At 32.7% G+C, this 18,280-nt stretch overlaps 1 long non-coding RNA gene across 5 annotated transcripts; it reads right to left on the bottom strand.

The window, feature by feature from the left end:
• Positions 1 to 1,031: 1,031 nt before the first annotated feature.
• Positions 1,032 to 13,355, bottom strand: LOC147384286 (uncharacterized). Of its 5 annotated transcripts, XR_015173119.1 has the most exons (7): positions 12,598 to 13,355; positions 12,074 to 12,474; positions 11,903 to 11,967; positions 4,004 to 4,307; positions 3,079 to 3,462; positions 2,532 to 2,621; positions 1,032 to 2,435 (listed from the first exon to the last, which is right to left on the bottom strand). It is a non-coding gene; the product is annotated as an uncharacterized LOC147384286 (long non-coding RNA). The 5 variants fall into 5 exon arrangements; XR_015173117.1 differs by having other exon boundaries at positions 2,532 to 3,462; positions 11,712 to 11,967; XR_015173116.1 differs by having other exon boundaries at positions 2,532 to 3,462.
• Positions 13,356 to 18,280: the final 4,925 nt, after the last annotated feature.

Here is an 18,280-nt window from a genome sequence, read left to right as displayed (position 1 = left end):
GGATAGAGTAAAAATTGAAGTCGTTATGATTCAACCAGGGGCCATATAGTTTATAGACACTACCCACAATTGGCTTAATCAGGACTGAGGGCTGAGACATTGCTTACAACTGGTAGGACTAAGGCACTATGATCTTCAGAGAATAATTATGTAATTTGAAAAAATTTGGGGTCATTTCTGACGATTCACTTGGTGTTGATGTTCATTCTAACTAACCAGACTAGTGGCCCTAACAAAATGGTGAACGATTGAGCTTAGGTGCAATGATAACCTTGTAACCCCATCAAAAGTGCATTACCAATTTCAGTGTTACCCCCTTGATAACATTTTAATGAGTCTTGCGATTTTATTGAATTATGTGCACCAATCCATTAAACAATTCATTTATGCAAAAAATATGAAATGGGAACACATGCAGCAGAATAGATGTTAGCTGAAATAATAATGCTCTTTCAATACCAAGAGGCTTACGAGTAGATCTCCAACATCCAAGTAGTTCTTGAATCGACATATGCACATGTTACTGATATGGTGTCTCCTCCAAATGGGTATCCTACCGATGATATGAGAAAATACGATTGAAATTACAGAGATGAAGAAGATTTGTTAAATAGATGGGGATGTTTATATCACGTGTAATGTATTTTAACTGTTGTAGAACAACAAAAAAACAAAAAAGAAATTATATGAGATATTCCAATTCCAATCCAATGGTGTCGACATTTTTTATACTAGAAGCAATTAAATCTGGGTACTCCATCTAATTAATTAAATTAGAAAGAGAGTAGCCGAAGCCATGTTGTTGATTGGTGATATGTGAGAACAGCAGCAACAGGAGTGAGTTTGAAGCAATAAAAAAGATAGGATGAGATTATAGATAACTTTGTGAATGAATGAATGGTTGTGGTCTTCACTCCCTCACACTATCATATATCCTCTACTCTTCCTCCTCTTACCTTACAATTCCTTTGTTCATGATTGTATTGGACATGGGCCAAGTGTGTCACTGTTTCCATGTGTGGATAAGAAAAAATAAAACCCCAATAAAATCTACTAAACATATAATGACTACAAGTGAAATATTTCTGAAATTACAAGTATACAACTACGGGCCAAGTGTGTCACTGTTTCCATGTGTGACTTCTTTCCTTCCTCACTTATTCCAGTCACCTAGACAGTTACATGGACAGATAAAAAATTCTAATTTTTTTTATTTTATTTGTCTACCCCCCTAAAAGTTCTAAATTCACTCCTACCATACTAATCTCAACCATCTCCTTTCTCTAACCTTAAAAGGCCCCCCTCACTGGCTTCTACAAGTCAACACAATCACAGGTGATATGAAGTCTTCGGTTTCATTCAAAGTAAAGGAGATGATAAATTTATATAAACCCAATACAAAAACCAGCCCAACCCTTTCTTCAAGAACCTAGAAGAAGAAACCAAAAGACATTATATATCAAGTTGAAAGACATTATATATCTTCAAGTACTATGATCTCCATCATAGTACTTTGGCTGAAAATTAAAGACAAACATCTGAATAACATATCAGTAGTTTATTCACATTCCTAATATTAACAGATGTATTATTTAAAGATTGTTCATAAAACATCTTCCAATCTACGGATGCAAAAGAAAGTGCATTAGTAACATAGAAGATCAAGACAGGGAATGGACACTCAAAACAAATGTAAGAAAAAAAACAGTGTGAGCTCCTTATATTCAAGTCAATAATATGGTAGATCTTCATTCTGAGCATATTAATTTGTTTTAGAGCAAAGGAAGCTTGGATCTGGGTTTAAGCAAATGTTATCTTAAACATAGGGAAAGTAAAGGACCCAGACAACAAAAAAGGGCATCTCCTATTATAAAATGGCTCATTGAGTAATAGAACCAGGACTCATTGTTTAAGGTTTCTGATGATCCTAAGTTGGATAGCCCAATCCAAGGTCAAACAAGCGAGGGGAGATTCCAAAAATAAAATCAAATACTCAAACCTAGTTTGAATTTTGAACAAATTAGCCATGGTTACACCTCTGGGGACCATCATATCATCAAGCTCATGTTGTTCTCAGATTTTATAAACTCTACCAACAAAATCTCTACTTTTAGTTTGAAAGAGACATCTAATAGCTAAAGATTGCCAAAGTTAGTTTTATGTAGGCTTACCCAAAACCGCAAGCACTCTCCAATTAACAAAAAGTCCCAATATATAAGCTAGCATAATCTGATCTCGATTGTGACAGAGCTATATAGAAAGAAAACAGAGATATCAAACTTGTTTGATTTGAAGGATTACTTATTATTAGTATAATTTAGTCCCTGTGTCACCCCAGAGCATTACTCAAAAGCTTACTATGTAGGAGATTACACCCACACCAAATCCTTCCAACAACCTTACCTTTTGTATCCCATATACAGAAACCAAGAATCCTACACACAATTGGCAAATTAAAAGTAGTTAAGAATCCTACAATAATCTAACAGTAGTCAATTTATCATATGGCTTGTTGGATCAAGAAACACTACCTGAAGTTGGGAGATCCTTCCTCTCAAATCTGCTTTCATAGCTACTGGAATAGTTGCCGAGTCCACACAACTTCTAAGAGAAGCTACTTTCTGGCGTGGAGAAAAAATATAATTCAAAATTTGATTCTCAGATTCGGAAAAAGCATAATTAAGTGTGCAAAAGCAAACAATCAAATGTTGGGCATGCTGTGGATTTGGGATAACTCTTCAAAGTGAAGAGATGATAGAACTCTTAACAGCCGTTTGATTAATGTCATGTGAGTCAATCATAACCAACTAACACGAGAGCAGATGGTTCCCCAAGTTTAAAGCTTCCCAAAGTTTGAAGATGAGTGTGCAACGACAACGGATAAATAATGCAACTCCTTTTCCTTCCAAATAACAGAATGATTTTAAAAAGTAATCAGCATCCCAGTGAATCTCTTTTCTAAAAATTTGTATTTATAACTACTAACTACCCTCAATCACCATCACCAGGGAGATACCATAACATGAAGTCAGGATAGGATAGGTAAACGCATTACAAGTAAGAGTGCGAAAAGCATACTTTCTCATATCAGGCAGAGTGCTCTTGAAAGCTGATCTAATACACTGTCAAGGTTTGACTGAATGGACTCTTACCAAACATACTTGTTTACTAGCATGTCACAAGAAAAAGAGAAATATATGGAAAAAGTAGCATAAAAGAAATTGTTTGAAATATAAGAAAAGACAAAAAAAAAAAAAAAAAAGGAAAGGATAAAGAAGGTAAGCTCCCTCCAAAACTTTTGAGAAGTTTGTCAGGCGTTAGCCACAGCTTCAAATGTCTCCCCCTCCACAAGCTCCAGGACATCATCATCATCCTCCTCTTGTGTCACACCTGCACCTGCTCTCGCACCTGGTGCCTGCTTCTGGAACGGCGAGCCTTCTAAGGTTGTCCAAGTTATCTGGCCTTGAAGAAAATAAATTAAAATAAAAAAGAATGCCAAATGTCATATTATCACACTTGACCCCGATGTTCTTGAGGGGTATATCATGAGCCTCAATTTGCACATAGCTTCACCAACCATCCATTTTAGGTGTGCATCAACCCCTAAGTTCCCCAATAGAATTACACTAGGCAAGGGCATCTTCTTTGGGGTTTAAGAGGGTAAAAGAGAAAAGACAATTATCCCAAGAAAGATGACCAAGACCATAATCAATCACATGCATTCAACCTAGGAACTTCAAGAAAAAACAACAAGGTTTAAGCTAAAACACGAAGTGCTCACAATTGAAACACAACATGCACTTCAACCCATCCATTTACTGATAACTTCTGTTTTTTTTTTTTTGGATAGGTAAATGTTTTCAGGATAAATGGGTGATTCTCTATCATAATTTCAAATTTTTCCTATATATATCAACATGCCAATCAAATATTGTATCATTTTAAAAGTTTTCAATAAAGACAAAAATAAAATGTATTATTATTATGTTAAGAAATATTTTACCTACTAATAACATTTGCCATGCGCATTCTTTGTCTTCCTTATCAATCTTTCTCCACGATTGAATATCTAACCGAAACATACGTGGATCTCTAGCTATAACCCCACAAAAATTAGACATCTTTGATACATGCTTTCAAAATGGTTGTTTAGCATGATCAAATTGTACTTTTAGTATCTTATTTAGTGGGAGAGAAAATAAGCTCAAGCACCTTATTGGACCCCTTCTTTTCTTGGTGGTGGATCCAGATGACCCCCCACCAGTCTCGTTCTATGATGGACATGACTCATCCTCTGAAGGGTCCATCTAAGACATGCAATAAACAAAAGAGTTAGCACGCAATAAATTATATGGAAAATAAATTAAATAATTAGTAATCATTTCTAACCAAATAAGCATACCAATTAACATTCTAAGTTTCGATTGATTGTGGAACCCTTACAAGTAACAAATTTAATTTCAATAATTCAAATTACCAGACAAATAAGAAAACTCCAACCCTTAAAAAGTAGATCCAATACAAGTAAACAATAGTACCTAATACAAGTTGGGTATCTTTAAATATCAAATTACCAGAAATATAACAAGTCCCATAAAACTTAACCCTTAATTATTAACCAAAAACCAAAAAATTCCTCCATAAATTTCCTGAAACCTGTATAAGCATACCCAAATCAAGATTCTACACAAAAACCCAACATCCAAGCAACAATTATGCTAAAGAAATCCATAGTTCTATAAAGAAAAATGAACAAAAACTTTAAAATTCATATATAAAAAAACTAGTTCAATAATACCCAATACAAGTTGGGTATATTTCAAGATCAAATTACGAAAAACGGAATAAATCCCATAAAACTTAATCATTAATTATTAATCTAAAATCAAAAAATTCCTCCATAAATTTTTTGAAACCTATATAAGCATATCTAATTCAAGATCTACACAAAACCTAGCATCCAAGTAACAATTTTGCCAAAGAAATCCATAGTTTTATAAAGAAAAAGGAACAAAGACTCCAAAATTCATGAAAAAATCTGATTCAATAATACCCTATACAAGTTGGGTATCTTTGAAGATCAAATACTCAAAAACAAAATAAATCCCATAAAACTTAACCCTTAATTATTAACCAAAATCAAAAAATTCCTCCATAAATTTTCTGAAACCTGTATAAGCATATCCAATTCAAGATTCTACACAAAATCCAACATCCAAGTAACAATTTTACCTAAAAAATCTATAGTTTTATAAAGAAAAAGAACAAAAACTCCAAAATTCATGAAAAAAATAACATTCAAGATGAAAGTAAATGAGATTTATCAAAGTAAATAAGGTTTAAAAAAAAATCTTTACAAACCTCAAATCTATAGAGCTTCTACGTCTTTTGTAGGGATGAAAATCGTAACAAAGACGAAAAGGGTGTGAGAAGAAGAGATTGGGAGTTAGGGCAAGAGAGTGAGATAGACAGAGAGAGTCCTGATAAAGTAACCGCAACGAGTTGAGCTTCTACGACTTTTGTAGGGATGAAAACTGTAACAAAGACGAAGAAGGTGTGAAAAGGAGATATTTGGAGTTAGGGCAAAAGAGTGAGATAGAAAGAGAGAATGCAAGAAGGAGATGGAATGAAATCGAGGGAGACGTATAGTGAAATCGGCGGTTCACGAAAAAATCGCCTCTAAAAATGATTTTTTCTAGGTAAATATGAATTGGGTGGCGTTAGCAAAAGTTGGTGTGGCACTAGAAACTCTCTTATTTTACCCAAATGAGTTGAGATTCAACTCTATGTAAGGCTGTCAACGGATGCTTATCGGTTCGGATGCATAAATATCTAAATTCAAATCCAAAATTTTCGAATTCGAATCGGATAATATACGACAATTTCATTATTAAAAATAATAATTATATATTATATTATTTATATAAAAAATTAATCAAATAAAATAATATATATTATATATTATTTTGATTCAGATATTATCGGATTCGAAATGCTAATATCCAAATCCATATCCGATAAGGATTCGAATATATAAAACTATCTGAATTCAAATTCAATATCAGAAATTTTCGGATAATATCCGATTTTTTGAATTCGAATTTTCTTCTATCCATTCACACTCCTAACTCTATGAACATCTAAACCGATTTAGATACAAGTTTTTTTATATTTATTTCAACCGATTTAATCAACATGAATTTTTACACAATTTTAAAACTTGAGAGCTTGAATCGAATTGATCTCTAACTAATCTAAAAGGATAAAAAAAAACTTGCAAGTCTATTCAGATAAAATAAATAAATATATTTAACATATCAGTATTTTTAAGAAACATCTCCTAAAAAATATCATATATAGCCAATTAAATTGGTTGAGTTTCTGACCCAAGGTGGTTCATTTTTGGGTTGACTCAGTCGAGATGAGGAGTTGAGTCAGTTGATCTACCAAGTTAACTTGGCAAGTTAGGTTCATAAAGTTTTAGGGTCAAGACACCTTGAAATCCAATCAAGTGAAATTGACTAGGCCAAGTTTTGAATTGACTCAATGAGTTCTAAAACTATGATTTTACGTGCTAATGTGTAGTAAGGTGAATATTTCATTGTGCACCCTGTGATATCAACCATTTCATCGACTGGTCTTTGGATAGTTTGAGAAATATAGGGAGTGAAATGATATCCTCAAAGGGATCTGTGGCAATTACTCATTCAAATTTTTTTCCCTTGTTAGTTGTTCATTTATTTTTGTTTCTTTTTTTAATGGTAATAAAAATTATTATTTAAGATATAAATTTGGATATTTTGTGAGTGTAGGGGAGAGAAGCTAAACAAGACAACTTTAGAAGCAAGGATGAAAGAGAAAAAGGCCTCGGCTCTTGAACACACACTCAAATTGTTTAATGAGATAAAAGGGAAAAGGTTGAAGATCTTTTAGATAAAATTATGAAAACATGTACAACTTTTGTTAAAATTCCCATTCAAGTACACTATTCATTTTACTTCAAAAAACATGCATAATGAGATTGCAGAGATTTTAAAGTAACGATTTCGTCTCTCTTATAAAAAGTAACGAGATCACTAATATTCATTCGAAAAGTGACAATCTTGCTAAAAGCTTGCGAGATTGCTGCTTTTTATATTTTGAAAGTGACGATCTCACTAAGACAGTGTGTGTGAGAAAGGGAAAATTTTTGCCACTTATAATTATAATCATACAAACTAAATGCGTTAACGGTGAATCATTAATTACTACCATTAAAGACTGTATTACCGACGTTTAAAAAACACTGTAAAACATATTTTATAAATTTAATTAATTTAAAAAATGAATGAATTAAATTATTGGTGATTCTAAAGAAAAAACCGTTGTTTCATGTGTATCAGCGACACCTGATGACTGTCGTTAAGTCTTTTTTATACATTTAAAAAATATTTGAACTAATTACCAGTGGTTTAGTAGAAAATGCAGTTGTTTCATATGTATTAAATCAATTTTATATCATTAAAAATATTCAAGCTCATTAACGGCGTTTCGATTAAACTGCCGTTATTTGAGAAATATTACCAGCCATTTAGTAGAAACTGCAGTTGTTTCATTTGTATTAGTAGCACTTGATAACCGCCGTTAAATCTATTTTATACATTTAAAGATATTCAAGCTAATTAACGGCGTTTCAATCGAAACGCCGTTATTTAAGTAATATTACAGGCGGTTTAATAGAAAATGCCGGTGTTTAATATGTATTGGCGGCACTTTCTAACCTCTGTTATATCTATTTTTATACATTTAAAAAATATTCAATCTAATTAACAACATTTTAATTAAAACGCCGTTATTTAAGTAATATTACCAGCGGTTTAGTAGAAAATGCCGGTGTTTCATATGTATTAGCGGCACTTTCTAAATGCTGTTATATCTATTTTTATACATTTAAAAAGTATTCAAACTAATTAATGATTAAAACGCCGTATTACCGGTGGTTTAGTAGAAAATGTTGGTGTTTCACATGTATTAGCGGCACTTTCTAACCGCCATTATATCTACTTTTATACATTTAAAAAATGTTCAAGCTAATTAACGGTGTTTTCATTGAAACGCTGGTATTTTATAATATTACCAGCGGTTTCAAACCGCCGTCTAATATTTAATAAAATTTAAAAAATATTGACGATAGGATTACTGACAGTTTAAGAGCAAACGTCATTGCTGGTCTACAATTAACGGCGGATTTTATAAAGCGCCGTTAACTTTCTACAGTTAAAAGTACTCATTTTTGTAGTGCCTAGAAGATCTGTAGAACCCATTTTCTTCTAAAACCGACCCCTCCTGTTCAAGCTAGATTACGGATACGATGAAGATCAAGTTTGACCCACGGAGATGATAAGGAAGATGCGAATCTAGTTTTGTTCAAAATCTCTCTCTGTCTTCTAGTATTTCTAAACCTTCCTCTTAGGCATAAAAAGTAGTTAGACGTAAACAAAGAGGGGAGAGAGAGAGAGAGAGAGAGAGAGAGAGAGAGACCCTTTTATTCAACAATGACGCAAATATGGAGACATCTTTTTATTTTTTTTATTTTATTTTTTTTTTCTTGACTTTTTTCTTGCAAAATTTAAATAAAAAAAAAAAAAAAAAACAAACAAACCTAACATCACAATTGGTTGCTGTTGCCAACAACATGCCTAAAAAAAAAACCTTTTTTTTTTTTACGATTTTTTTTTAATCCTCTCCTCATCACAATAATATTAAAAAAAATAATTTTTTTTATTTCTTACCACATCACTCAGAAATAATTTATTTGAGAAGAAAATAAAAATAAAAAATCATTTTCTACTAACGGCACACCATGCACAAAAATATATTTTATTATTATTATTTTTTTTTACAATTTTTTTTCTTGGAATTCTCTCATCACTAACAACATTAAAAAAAAGAAATTTTTTTTTTTATTTCTTACCACATCACTCACAATAATTTATTTGAGAAGAAGATGAAAAATAAAAAATCATTTTCTGCTAACGGCACACCACACATAAAAAATATTATTTATTTATTTACAATTTTTTTGTTGGAATTCTCTCTTCATCACAAACAACATTAAAAAAAATAATTTTTTTGTTTCTTAGCGCATCACTCACAAATAATTTATTTTCACAACTCATCACCCATGCATAATAACATGCTAAAAAAATTTCTAAAATAAAATAAATTGAAAAATCCATAATTCTCATCTCAACCACCATAATTCCACTCTCAATTTATATGTCACTTTGAATCTTTCATTGTTTAGGGATCATCAAAGATCAAAAAAGAAAAATCAACAATAACAAATCCAAAAATCAAACAAATGATTCATAATCAAGCCAAAAGAATAAAAATAAAAATAAACAAATCAAAATAAATCAATAAAAGCTAGGTCGATTTGGCAATGCACCCATACTTGGGATTTTTCAAGTTTGATCCTCAATAATCCCCAGTGGAGTCACCACTAAAGCACCCTCAATCCGCGGGGAGTGCGGATCAACTTTTGATTTTTGAGGTTGGCAATATGGTCTAGGAACCAAGTATTGACTCTAAATAGATAAAAACAACTAATATACGAAAAGAAATTATGGTCCGAGGATCACATTACAGGGTTGAAAGGTGTTAGGCACCATCCCACCGGCAAATACCGGTCTCTACTATTTTCCAAAAAGATTACATTGCTAAACGGCCTAAAAAATATATATATATATATATATACCTAGATGATCGCAACAATTTGTTCCCTTAGATCTGGCAGAGAGACTCCTCGTATGAGATTCCTTGCTTCGTTTTCGTTACTAAATTCACTTCTGATCTCCAAGATGAAGTATCTACTTCCTAGATCTGAGTGTTTTCTAATTTTTTGATAGATTTTTGGGTGTTTTTAAAGGGTCTCTAGGTTTTTTTGAGCAAAAGTTAAGGTTTGGATGATAGGTAAGGGGTTAGGGCTTCAAAATCAGGGTTTGGAAAAGGCTAGGAAGACTTTTTGACCTACTTTTTCTAAGGTTTACTTTGACCTACGAAATTAAGTTGTGGAGACTCTTATTTATAGATTTTTTTTGGAAGAATTAGGGTTTGACTAGGTCTCCTTTTAGATAAGGAGAATTAGGGTTTTGACTTAAGTCTTATTTGATTGACTAGGTTTCTTTAGATTAAGGTTTTGACTTAAGTCTTATGAGATTGACTTAGTCTTTTAAATTAGGTTTTTAGATCTTGCGTTCAATGAAAGAATATATTTTTAAATTTTGTAAAAAACCCCCTAATTATATCTTTAATTATTTGGACCCCAGATGGAAGAGTCTTTTAATAAATATCAAGGGGGCTCCATTTAAATAAGTGGGCAACCATCAACAATTTTGCCTAAGGGCTTGATTGATTAATTTTCTTGGTTCAGATTTTTAAATTAATTTTATTAAGATTTTACTTTATGAAAATTAATATTTTATTTATTAATTTCAAATTTTCAAAATTGAAAAATTGAAAAATTACCGTTTTGCCCCTGAAGAGAACTTTTGCATTTCAAGTCATTTTTCGATGTTCCGGGATGTTTTGAAATCGGTTTTTCGTATGGAATTCAAGGGGATTATCGATTTGTGTCACTCATGAATTTTTTAGCGTGAAATGGTTGTGAACTATAAGGGGCATTTTTGTAATTTTGTCAAATTTAGTGAAAGTTGACGACATGGTTTATTTGGTTTCAATTTGTTGTTTTATGTGTTCGAAAGAATTTTCTTAAGTGCAATGTAAGCTCTAGGGATGTTTTGACGTTTGGGGTATTTTGGTAATTTAGTCATTTTTTAGTGATTTTTCTCATAAAACTTCTTTTTGTCCCAAGAATGATGATTTCTAGGTTTTGGGTTATATTTTCCTAGCGTAGCATGATTTCTAAAGTTTTATTTGCTTGAGATACCTCATCTGAATTTTTGAAACATATCTAGTAACAAACAAAAAGCATTGGAATATTCATCCATCATTGGGAACCGTCGCAATTAGGTTGACGAGTTGATTAATCAGGCAAGTGCAAAAATAGGTGTCTACAGAGAGTGCCCAGGAATATTAACTATGTGTACAGGCTTTATTTTTCACTTATGTAAAAAGACAAGAAAATAGTTCAGGATCATTTGTATAAATTAATTATCTTTATGTCTAGAATAACAGTAGAGGGCACAATGACTGACATTGTCGATTTTTGTAGGATTGGAGGTAGGCAACAAGTTCATGGAATGTGTCATGGAAATAAATGGATTGTCCCATCAAGGGTATCCCCGAGATAATAAAAAATTGACTGCGATGAGTAGCTTAAGAACTACTGATGCTATCTGTGTATATATCGAGAGCAATGTCACATCTACAGTTTTATAAGAACCAATTTCAGACTAAAAACTAAATGATTTGAAGAAAAAAGATTATATTCAAGGAGGTGAAGGACCTTTCGTTAAGGTTGTATTGGCCTCTAAATTTACGATTACATCGACTTCATGTGCAATTTCATCAACTAATTCTGTTTCAATTCCAAGATTGGATTCACAAATATTTCTCTCTACAAGAACTAGCTTGCTCAACATGAAATCCTGGTTGGGTTTTCCATGGGTTTGGTATGCACACTAGAAAAGTTCTATGTTTATGATAAAAAACAAAACCAAATGGAATTTTGAGAGAAAATTAAGACAGAATTACTCTAGAAAACATACTTCACTCTTTAATCTGTCCATTGTTGTTTTTTTTGGCCTTTATTAGAAGATTCTTTAATCTACCTACATCCAGCAAACTGAAACGGTTGGATTTGTGCAAGTTGGGTTCGCAAATTGGTTAATACATGGTTCATTGTAACAGTTGCATCAACATTCAAATTACCTAACCAAATGGTAGTTTAAAGTATTACCTTCAAACACCTGAAATTGCAGCTGAGTTATGCCAAGTACCATCAATCAATATGAAGTCTAAAGTCTAAACTCCAAGAAGCAATGGACACATTTGTTAAAACAACAATGTAAGGTGATAATTGAAGGAAAGAATTGTCAAAAGCTGAAAGTCAAGCAAATAAATAAAATACCTCCTCTTTTTCCTTCTTCTCAACTTCATCAATAGCCGCTTTCTCAGCCTACAAACAATTAAAACCGAAATATGAAACGAATGGAAAAAAAGAGTTAATGAAACAAACCATTGATAAATAAGGATTTAGGAATTGAGGAAGAGAGGGTGTAAATTGTAATAATAAATTCAGCAAAATAGTAATTACAGTGAGAATACTAAACTGTAATTAAAAAAATAAGAAAGCATGTTAGAAGAAATTATTACCTGCCACAACTCAATTGCAACATACTTCAAGTTAGGGAATACATATAAATCTAGATCATCTTTGAAATCTGTGAAAAAAGAAAAGTTGTAAATAGATCATTTACTTGCCTTCTTGATATCAGGATCTGTTATCTCTTTTGGAATATCATTGTATCCCTGCTCATATATGTGAGGAATTACATTGTGAGGTGTAACACAACTAGGAAAAAATTACAGCTGAGAGTCTCCAATAGTAGAAAGAAGAAAAACAGGACAATTAACATATGAACAATTATGTACCTCGGGTTTCTTATCGCGGGATCCGGAATGAATTCTACTTCATCCCAATCATCTGGCTGTAAAAGAGAACTTTGTTCATATTGAAATCTATCAACATGTATACTAGAGAAAAAGAAAAAAAGTACAATCCAGAATTTCAATTTATAACCTTCTTGACATTGGGATCTAGCAGAATTTCATATTGAAATCTAGCAACATGTTCTTGGCACCCGTAAAAAAAAAACTCAATCCACATGTAAATCTAATCCAAAAATTAGAAAAAAATTTAGATGTTTGGGATTGTGACTTAATAGTTCAGTACCAAAGAAGTCAGGAAACTGGGTACCGAAACAAGTATAAAAAATTTACATTGGGTTCATTAGAAGACTAACCAAAGAGAACTTGATTGAGGCATGATGATAGAAGAACTCTATCATCATGTTTCATGGAAAACGTTGTGAGTTGGATTAAAAAATCTTGGTTGGACTGTTCTCCGTATAACTTTTGCCTTTTTCAATTTGATTAGTAAGAATGCAGTTGATTTTCAAGCTCATGGTTGCATGGGACATTGCAATGGAAGACAAATAATAAACTAAAGTAAAGAGCATGGAAAGAGGTCCAATAATGACCTATAGGTTTTCTACTGTATAATCTTGAACACCCAGATATGTGTGAATTTATAGGTACAACGATTTGTCATTCAACAAGAACAGAACAGACAACATTTCTTTTGTTCTCTACCTCTCTACAAACTACTCCAAAGAGGATCAAATACACAAAGAGAAGAATTTGATAAACCAACTTAAAATAATGTTTGAATTATTCTTTGTTGTCAAACACAAATCCATTTTAATAAATTGCAACCCAAATTAACTTTCTTAACGGACACAATAAATCTATGAGAAGTTTCTCTTCTTAGATTGTGTAATTCTCTAACCATTTTGAGCTAAACCACAAACGCTTGCCATAACTAAAGTACAAGTAGTTTGTGGGTTAATTTCATTGATCATGGGTTTGAGAGTTGTCTAATGTTTCAACGGTTATGATCTTTCACAAATAACAATTGATGATAGGCTTCGATGATACTGGAATAAAGTCTAATATAAAACCACCGTCGTTAGCCTAAAAACGACCGCTAAACACCATCGCCATTAGTTCCTGACATACCATTCCACTACTACTACCAGCAAGTGTAATTGATAAGTTTGGGGGTCCAATTCTTAACAGTTTTAACTTCAATCAATTCTCAATACATGGCATGTTGAGTTCAGCAATTAATCATGACCTACAAAGATGATTGCAAAGTGAAAATTGATACGTTTGGGGGTCCAACTCAAAACCAATTAGCAGTGAGTCTAGGCTCAAGAACTTATAAGGAGAGAGACAAAGCAATGAGTGTCCAATGTGGGACAAAACTCAACAAAATCACAAAAACTATCATATTAATTCTTGACATACCATTCCACTACTACTGCCAGCAAGTGTAATTGGTGATATTTTGACCACTACTCCTCCATTGCTCTCATGTGCCTGGAAAATTGATTAGGCACAGGAAAAAGTTTTATACCATGGAAAAAAGTAAGAAAGAAAGGACAGAAGTATCTTCTCCATATTTTAGGCCAAAAGAATTAAATAGAATATGATATCATATTTTAGGTCAAAAAATAAATTACATAGATTTAGATACCAACCAACCTTGCAAATTTTCATTGCTAAGCCCCTAAGATCCCAAACTTGATTGTAGAAGTTCATAAGATGCAACAGGTTGTAGGTTTTCCTATATGATAACTACAACATATTCTTACATTAAAAGTCACCGAAGCCAAGTCCCATCAAATTAGGACCGGTCTGAAAACCAAATAGAAATGACTAATGCAAGTCAAAATAGTTTGTGCTACAACAACACAGACATTGTGCCTACACTCAATGCTACCTATAAACCAAATAGAAATTACTAAAGCAACTCAGGCTCTATATCTAGTTTTCAGTATTACCTATAGAATCAAGGCTGCCCATCATATTTTAACTAATTCAATCATACATGTAAATAAACATTAGTGACAGACAACAAGTACATTTTACATAAAACAGAACAGAACAATGATAGTTAAGATGAGTTATTGGTGATACCCAATCAACAATTAACACTTTCTTAGCATTTTCACTCTGAACTGCCAGTACTACTAGAAGTAAAGAAGGTTTTATAATAAAATTGGAATTTCCCACATATGCACGCATGCTTGTAGAGAAGAAGTCGTGAGGCCTACCTCATTTATGTCATACTTTGATTCACGAAATCTCTCATTCTAAAAGCTAATGTCCCAGTGGTTCAAATCATTAGCTTCTCTCGCACCCTGGTGGTCTCCGGAGAAATTCTTAAGGTCTTCCATATCTATAAAAAATCAAAAGAACATTAAGTTCACTGAAACCTTCAACAACTTAAAGTACTTGTTGGAAAAGAAAAGGTCTACATCAAGAAAGATGAATTCAGGAGAGAATACAGTTTCAAACATTCACCACATAAACGATACACTTGGGGAAATTGAGGATCATAATAATTCCAAAGAATAACTTAAAAACTAAAGCAAGCATGGCTTAAAACTATTTCCACAAATAACTCAATGATTTTCAGTATATATAAATGCAAAAAAGAAAATGAAAAGTAGAATGATTAAGAATCAATAACATGCTAGATTTTTTTCTTTTAACATAGGATTACAAAATTAAAAAGAAAAAAAACATTGGTCACTGCTAAATCCGTTTGCATTGCATGATTCTCAATGCACAGTCCTAGAATAATGAATTTTGAGACTGCAAGAAATTCCATGAAGATCTTCTATAGGCAAGTATCTTTTTCATGAGATTGAAATCCTACAAATTTCCAACCCAGAGCATAAAGAAGTTGAATACATGAAGCAGAATATCATATATCTACTATTATAGTACATATCTATCCAACCTAAATTGTACCAAAAATTATATAAATAACAAATGAAATGGAGTTAAAAAAAATCCTAAAATAATCGAATTTTTATATAATGGATCTCTGATCTAGTTTAACACAAAGAGAGCTCCTAAGAACTCCAGATTAAGACAGTTTAAAAATGGTCGGAACCTATTATAATCTACTTATAAAAGATAAAAAAATCTATTATCATGATCATCTAACCTAAAGAGAACCTTTATCATCAAAGAAAAACAAGGAAGAAATATAAATAGATTAAAGATGATGAAATTGATACTCAAAACCATAACTACTGGAGCTAGATCTATCAGATCTGAGAAAACAACAACATTTACCGCAGACAATGATTGCTAACCTAATCAAAGATCTGCGATTTCTCCAGGATCCATCCATGGTGTTAGGGTTTGTGCTCTCTCTTTCTCAGAGATGGTAAAGAGAGTGATAGATCTCTCTTCGAACAATTTTCTGAACTTACAAGGACTTTCGGGTCTGAGTCTCAAGAAATTAGGAAAAATAATAAACCTTAAAAAGATTAAACCCTCACTTCAATTCAAAAATTAGGAGAAAAAGGTGAGGATCACCACTAAATCCATAAATTGAGGAAAATACTATGATTACAAAAAGGAATTTCAAACAAAAACTAAGTGGCAGGCAGAAAATTTGTTTAAAACTCTAACAGATCTTTGTAGAGAAACGTACTTAGACTGGCGATCTTTGAGGAAAACCCTAGATCTTGAATGCTGCGGAGAGAGTGTGTGCGAGAGATAGATACAAAGACAAAGAGATTGAGATAATTTGAGAGAGAGTGCGAGAGAGCGAGAGCAAGAGAGAGTGTGGGAGCGAGCGAGAGAGAGAGAGAGAGAGAGTGTGTGTGTGTGTGTGTGTGTGCAAGAGAGCGAGAGAGTGAGAGTGTGATCTAGATATTTGAAAGAGAGAGAGAGAGAGAGAGAGATGAGTGCGAGAGAACGAGAAGCAGAGATACAGGTCAAGCTACGCGAGAGAGAGAGATTTGATATAATATTGTTGATATACGTAATAATGTGTATATTAAGAGTAGAAACAACGATTAAACAACTGATAACAACTGTTGCAATTAACAACAGGCTTTAATAGTCATTTTTAATGTAATTGTCGAATTATGAAAAACACAATATGACGTAGTGTACGAGCAAGATGGAAAAGTTTCACTTATGAATCCGTGGCTATCAAATAAAATCCAACCAAATCTTGATCTTCCTTCATGGATAGCCCATCACAATTTAGTTTATTGAAACCCAAATGAGGGGGTTTCCATCTGTAAGGAACTTTTGTAATCTATTTATTGGTGATTGAAATTCCCAATCTTTTTGCAACTTCTATGATTTGCTTAGTTTTAACCCCAATTAATAATTTTCCAAAAAAAACAATTCCACGTAATATTTTACTAGGATTCAAAACACCAGCACTCTTATTTGTAAAAAAAAATTTCTCAAAAATTCCACTATATTGTTTTTTCCACAGATGCCAAACAGTCAAAGACACTAAAGGTTAAAAACCAAGGAGCAAGAGTTTCATGAGGTTTAGATTAAATCCCAATCTTATCCAACTCTACCATTAGAAATCCAACCCCAACCAACTGAGTTATTTCTAAATCCAACTAGAATAAGAAGACTTAAATAAGTGTTCAACAGATTCACATTCTGACCGAGAGAGAGAGTAACAAAAATCCAAATGAAACAACTTGAGGAGTGATTTCATCAGATTATCCAATCATAAGTTTATTTTGCAAAGCTAACCAAGCACAACACGCACGCTTGTTAAATCTAAATTTGTGCCAAATAAACATAGGCCAATCCAACGAAGAAAAACCTATCACGAGATTTCTCAACTGCTGAAGAGTTTAAACACTTCCACCAACTATTTATCCAACAACCAAGGATCATACCAAATTTTAGCGACTCTCCCATTGTTGATTAAATTATTTTTTTCCGCTAAATGAGCAAATGATGTATTACTAGAAGAATTACAAGGGCCTTGCCCTTAATTTACAACTCCGACAATAGGAAGATCTAACTTATCTCCCTAGAAACATTTTTTTTACAATGATTGGCAAGCTATTAACAACGTTAAACCCAAAGGACTTCGAAGATTAAAGGAAAAATTTGCAAGCACATTGATAGTAAAAGTCATCTCTCACCAAGCATGTTGCACTTCCCAAGTAATTAGAGAAAGAATAGTTTTTATTCGATGAAGTCCTGTTTCCAAATGCCAAAAAATCGTTCCTCCACGTAAGGCATTTACCCATAGCATAGAATATGTTTCAATTAGTAGACTGGTATCTTTTAAATTCAAAGTATCAAGCGTTGCTGAAAGCGCTTGAAATTCTGCCCAATTATTTGAGCCTACTCCAAACCACCAACACCCAACTTGAATGAAGGATCCACTGGCTCTTCTCAAGATATCCCCCAATATGCACTACCTGGGTTGCTTCGAGAGCTATATTAAGCTTAATCTGATTGATTGAAGGAGGCATCCATTTGCAAAGAATGAAGAATATCCTTCTCAATACCACTAGAAGAATGCTTAAAGTTATGCACACATTGAAGTTCAACTAAGCATTTGGAAATAGACGGAACCACCGATTGAAAAGAGACCTCGATCGCCATTGTAGAAGCGAAATCTCAGATGGCGTCGGTTCCTCAAGATTTACCCCTAACAATTGATCTTCATAGTTCTTGATGTACTAAATAATGATAAAAA

Source organism: Akebia trifoliata, chromosome 15 (genome assembly GCF_017979445.1).
Source record: "Akebia trifoliata isolate Shusen 1 chromosome 15, ASM1797944v1, whole genome shotgun sequence".
Lineage (NCBI taxonomy): Eukaryota > Viridiplantae > Streptophyta > Magnoliopsida > Ranunculales > Lardizabalaceae > Akebia > Akebia trifoliata.
This window is presented reverse-complemented; position numbering and strand designations above follow the sequence as displayed.